We start from the raw sequence: 6,162 nt of genomic DNA on the forward strand, positions 1-6,162 counted from the left end.
CTTCAGCTTTCAGTACAACCACACTTCTGATCAGCCCTAATTGTTTTAAAGCACACAATAAGCATAGGGGGACTTTTTTTAAAAAAATCATACACAATTTTAAAAAGTTGTAAACGTCCAACTCTGCCCAAAGAAACACTGGTGGGTTATAGCTCTTTAACCTATTATTTCCTAAAAGTTTAAGTTTTGTCTCAACACATAGCCTGGTTACTAAACCTTACGTCCCATCAGTTCACCACTCTCAAAACTTTACGGAGCGTAAGTTTCTAAAGAAATCGAAAAGACGCCCTGTGCCCTCGCATCACGCATTTGGAAAATCTGTGGAGCCTAAGTCCAAAGGATCTGAAAAGCTACAAGACAAAATAGTTTCAGCCCCAGATCCTTTCAATCAAGAGCGCAAAGGTGGACAAGAGATATTCTCTTTTCCTTGGAATGCTCCGGCTCTTTTTGGTTTCCCCATTAGGACTCCCGGGAGCAATGTTTTAGTTATTTGAACAACAGCTTCTACGTGCCTAGAGGTTTTGTCTTTAAATTTTGTATTTACCCTTGGTGGACACTATAAAACAATACTCTGAACCTTTCCACTACCAGATTTCTTCCCCCCCTTTGAAATGTCCTTGCAATCTTGGAGAATGTTTTTATGAGAAACAAGAACATTGCAAAGACCCGGTTGCAAAGACTGGGATAATCAGGCAGGAGATTTGTCCCATTGTTTTTCTACAAAGGCAACAACAGAACCAGTTGCTTTCTGGTAGCCAAGTGAAGCTCTCCTCAAACATCACCTGAACTCCCCCCTGAGAGTCTAGTTTGCTCACTTTGTGGGTTTTGGTGCCCTCTAGGGGATACGCAGGAGACTGTAAATATTTTTCTCTGCAAACGTTCAGTGCATTGAATGGTAAAAATGTCGGTGCTGACACCTTGTGGACTTATCCTGGCAGAGAAGTTGTAGTATCGAAAATTTATCAAATGTCAAACACGAACGTGGTCTATTAGTTTTCGGGGGGGACTGTCCTGCGGCCGTGTGTCAGTAGGTGCCAGAAATGGGAGGCAAGAGTTTATTCCAAAGAAGAAACGAGTTTGCACAGGCAATGGAAAACGAAGCTTAGCTGTTCCAGTGACTATGTTTTTCCTGCAAAAATATATGCACATACTTGCCTTAACTCTAAGCATACGCGTAAGGCTTTGCAGGACCAGAAACGAACACAGCAGAGGTAGCGACATCTGAAAATGGGTATGGGGAAATGACCCAAATTCGCACACACAGAGAGAATCAGTTTCAGAGCAGCAGCAAATGAAGATCCAAACGTGCCTGACTCAAAGCCAGTTCGTTAGTTTCAACCTTGACTACCCTGAGGAGCCTCCGTTGTTTCATTGTTTCCTGTGCAAAACGTTATACAACCGTAGAAAGTTTACTAGCAAATAGAAACTTGTTTCATAACGAGCCAGATCTAACATACAATTTCAGCAAAATGAAGTAGGTTTTTTGTTTGTTTGCTTTTTGGAATTTAGTTTTTCTCTAACCCAATGCTATAGAGATTCGAGAGTTGTCTTGACTTGTATTCTGTACAGTATTGCCTATGATAATAATTTGATTAATAATTCTTCAAACCAAAGCATTACAAGCAATTACCTTACTGTATTGGTTTAATCTCCAGGGCAGAAAATAAAGCACAGAAATGCATCTGCCCCTATTTTTCAGCTTTCATTTTCAAGGAATTTGCAAGCTTTCTTTTATTGCTGTCCTTAATGTGTCAATTTCTGAGGCTGGAGAAAGGATTTGCAATAAAAGGCACTTGCAAGAATTGTGGAGAGCAGGGGAAAAATACAAAGGGGATTTGGAATCCAGGCTTTTAGAAGCATTCCTTGGTTTTCTTCTTCGTCTAAAACTGTAAAACACTTCAAGAAAGATTTTCACATTTTCCCTTCTAAATCAAATGCTTGAATTTTAATAGTTCTTATAAGACAATGGTTTATCTTTCACTATTTTTGTAAGCAGTGTTGTAGACTCCTGGATAGCAGGAGATTAGAGAGAGGAGGTGGCTGAGGATATCTTTTATTGGACCAACTTCTGTTGAGGAGAGAGACAAGTTTTGGAGCTTGAAAGCTTATATCTCTCACCAACAGAAGCTGGCCCAGGAAAATATACTACCTCACCCACTTTGTCTATCTTTCTCTATACTATATTCCAATTTTTAAGCAAAATTATTAGGTACTCAGATACCACAGTGAAATGTGCAATGCGGGAATTATAGTAGTATAGACTAGAACACTCCCTTTTATTAGGGATTTTTAGGGCCTGATCCAACTTCTATTGAAACCAAAGAGAGACTTTCCACTGACTTTAGTGGGAGGTGGGCCATTAGTGCTAAAGCTCAAGTTGGCAATATATGTATGACAGTGAGAAAAGAGATCTTGGAAAAGTGATTTTGAGCAAATGGGATTTCAGTCTTATGGGATCAAACAATAGCTGATGCATGAAACCAGTAGAAGAGGCCTCAATTGTTAGGCAAGTTGCTAATTTAAGAGCCCATTCCCAAATATTCCTAAATGTATCACGTCCAGTTCTGCTTCACCTTTGTTAGAAGACCAACTCTTTTAAGCAACTATTTTTGATGGCTTCTTAGATAGATTTCATTATCTATCTATTTATCTTATCTTAGATAATTATATGGCCTCCCTTCTGAGTGTCCCATAATCTTTAATGTATTTATCTTCACAACACCACTGTGAGATAGGAAAGTACTATCAGCCCCATTTTATAGGTGGTAAACTGAGGCATTAAGCTGCTAACTAACTTGCCCAAGGTCACACAGGAAGTCTGTGGTGGTCCTGGGACACAGACCTCCAAAATCCTAGGCTGGCCCATGGGACCATCCTTCTTCTCTGATATACAGTAAATTATTTCTAAAGGGGAAGGGGATAATTGTAGGCACTTCAGTCCACACAGAGGAATTATCCTTCCAAAGGTTCTGCTTCACCAGATTTAGAGTATCATAATTACTCTGAATTAAAGAGAGGTTGTAAATAGCTCATCAAGGGCCCAATCCTGAACTCCCTACAAAGACAAATAAATGAGCCATCAATGTTATTGGGAGTTTTGCATGAATCGAAAGTGGAGAGTTGGCCTCCAAATCCTCAAACATCTGATTCACGTGGATGGTCTGTTATGTCTGGATGGGGAACCATCGACTTCAACAGCACTCAGTTTTGGTGTACCAGTCTTCCTGGATGGATCCCACTGCCATGGCCCTAATTGCTTGTGTTGAAATCAGGGTGAGTTTCACCATGGACTTCAAGAGAAACAGCATCAGGCTCCAGGGTTATTGGGACTGTTCTGCATTTAGCCAAACATGTTCGTATTAATCCATGTCCAAAAATGCCCAGTGAACTTTGAGCAGAAAAGGTTTCTAAAGACCTGACTTTTTTTACGCTTATTTATACAGATTTGACAGAGAAAACACATATGCAATCAACTGCCATAGCAAAGAGAGAATGCATTTGTATCTGCCCAGCAATACAAGGGAGAGATCATGATCACCAAGGTGGTTTTCCCGGGGTGAGGATCATCCATTGCACAGTGGGTGTGCTGACCCCTGTGATTTCCCCAAATGCGGGGAAACTCAACTGCATAATTTGTAGCAGTGGGGGACTGTGTCGGTGCTTTCCCCTGGAAAAAAATACATCTGTGACTATTCAGAAAGGAGTATCCAAATTTCTTCTGCTTTCTGGTTGGCACAGTAACAGTCAGTTCTGACTGTGGATGTATATCAGCAGCATCCAACCCAAGCAGATTAGAACCTAAATTCATAAACCTTCTCCCACCACCACCCTTTAAAATAAACCTAGGTTTCATTGTTCCCATGACCCCGTATTCCACTTGATACAGGAATGTTCAGATTCTTGAAACTCTGTCTTCCCTGAGTCGTTTTTTGAATATTTTAATTCTATAAATAATAATAAATACTGTAATTTAATATCCCATTAAATTCAAGAGAGAAAAAAATGCTACTTTGAATAGATTTTACATTGTTCTGTTCATAAACGACTGGATTTCAATGAAAATGTAATTGGTTGTGGGGCTTTTTTATTAATGTGCTTTTCCAGATATAGCACACAATCAAAAGAAAGACCAAGATATTTCTATAACTTTTTGGACTACACTGTGTTCTCGGTTTTTAAGCACAATTCCCCACTGGCTTCCACTTTAAAATTTATGGCACAGCATGTCCCTTTGTACATTTAATTTCAGGAAGAATATCGCCATTGTTCATGAATTTGGGCCATGCAACCATTTATATTGTTCTTATTAAAACTGAGCTAAAAGACACCTTGTAATCCCCAGCTGCAGACTGCTGGATTATAACATAACAGTTGCCCACCAATGAGGACATTTCAAAAAAAGAAAGCGGAGCCAAGAATATCATACCCAGAAACTCACAAGAGGATACTTAATTTAAATCAAACATTCCACTAAGGCTCCTTATTTGGAATAGGGCAGAATTCTATAACAACACTCCACTGCCCCAGAGCTTGAAGGCTCAGTAATCCTGCTGGTTTTGAGAACTGCATATACAGTAGAATTTGGCTGATGGATAGATCCATGACAGGGAAGTATCCCAATTAACAAAATGTCCTTTATAGCATAGGATCCCATCCTGTAATCCTTAATTCGGACTAAATGCCATTGACTGGAAGAACATACATGCTGACTCAGACCAATGATCCATCTAGCCCAGTACCCTGTCTTCTAACAGTGGCCAATACCAGGAGCTTCCAAGGGAAGGAGCAGAACAGGCAACCATCGAGTGATCCATCCCCTGTTGTCCAGTCCCAGCTTCTGGCCATCAGAGGCTAGGGACACCCAAAGCAAGGGGTGGCATCCCTTACCATCTTGGCAAATAACCATCCTCCATGAACGTATCTAGTTCTATTTTGGCCTTCACAACATTCCCTGATAACAAGTGCCACAGGTTGACTGTGTGTTGTGTGAAGAAGTGAACCTGAGTAAAAACATCAAGATCAGGCTCAGAAATTAGTATTTTTATCAGATGCATAAATAAGTACAATGCTGTGTAAAGCAATCATGCAGCTAGATACATTGTATCCCCTGTGCACTTTATTTGCACTGGGGTAATTGCAATTTAATTTTATGGCATGTAAGAGCATGCCTACCCTTCTCCCACTAAGGATTCGAGACCAGACCCTTTCCCTACCTTCTATCATTTGCTGCTGTGAAGGCAGTTTTGCAGCTGAGTGCCGAATGTGAAATCACTGTTACTTCACAGGGGCCAGAAATTAGTGAGAGGAAGGCAGGCCTTGTGCTCGAGGAGCTGGGCTGGGAAGCAGGAAGCAGGTTTGGGTAAACCACTTCCCACTCTTACAAGCATGCACTTAATATTCAGAGGACAACTGCAGTGTTGGGGTTTGAATCTCTGCATTGTTCACTTCCCCATCTGTGAAATGGGGATAATAAGGCTTCCTTCCTCAGAGAGCTCATTGCTGGAAGCCGGGTTAGAGTCCTAGGCAAACCAAGAGTGAAAGAACTTTTAAAATCTAATTATTTGCTCGCATGTTGGACAATGGCAATGAGTGATGCCAGCTTCTTTTGTCGTTTCACTTTCCCCACTTGGTATTGCTGACTCCCGGGCTTCATCCGCTGCAGGGGATGTTCAGGGAGTGTCTCTGTTTGTCTTTACCACAACTGCTTGGGAGTGGATTCCTTGCCCGGGGTTTAGTGTTTCTAAGAGCTCCCTGTGACGCTCTTTCCATTGGGCATCTCGCAAATCCCCAGCTTTAGGCAGGGACATTTTGGACCCTGTTGGAGACACGCAGAGGTGCAGAAACTAGAGTGCCACGGTGCCGCACCCCCAGGCTTGAAGTGGTTTCCATTATATCCAGGGTTTACAGTTTGGTTCAATGGCGCTCAGCCCTCCCCCCCCCCTGCACATTGTCCCAGCCGCCCTGGAGACACCCCAGGGCCAGGGGCTTGAGCAGGGGGGTAGCGTCACAAAAAGAAACCCTCCTCTTTTGCTGCCTGCCCTTGTGCAAGTCCCTTCAGCGCGGGTTCGCCTCCCACCCAGGCTGTGAGCTCTGCGGGGCGGGGGCTGGCTCTCCGGGATGGGGGTGTTGTACAGCGCCGCGCACTGGCAGGGGGCGGGTTCC

General features: G+C 42.4%; 1 non-coding gene across 1 annotated transcript; it reads left to right on the forward strand.

Annotated features, from left to right (window-relative positions):
- Positions 1 to 3,514: 3,514 nt before the first annotated feature.
- Positions 3,515 to 3,670, forward strand: LOC125620931 (U1 spliceosomal RNA). Its single transcript, XR_012664621.1, has one exon. It is a non-coding gene; the product is annotated as a U1 spliceosomal RNA (small nuclear RNA).
- The last annotated feature ends 2,492 nt before the right edge of the window (positions 3,671 to 6,162 follow it).

The sequence above is a fragment of the Caretta caretta genome, chromosome 12 (assembly GCF_965140235.1).
Source record: "Caretta caretta isolate rCarCar2 chromosome 12, rCarCar1.hap1, whole genome shotgun sequence".
In the NCBI taxonomy this organism is placed as follows: domain Eukaryota; kingdom Metazoa; phylum Chordata; order Testudines; family Cheloniidae; genus Caretta; species Caretta caretta.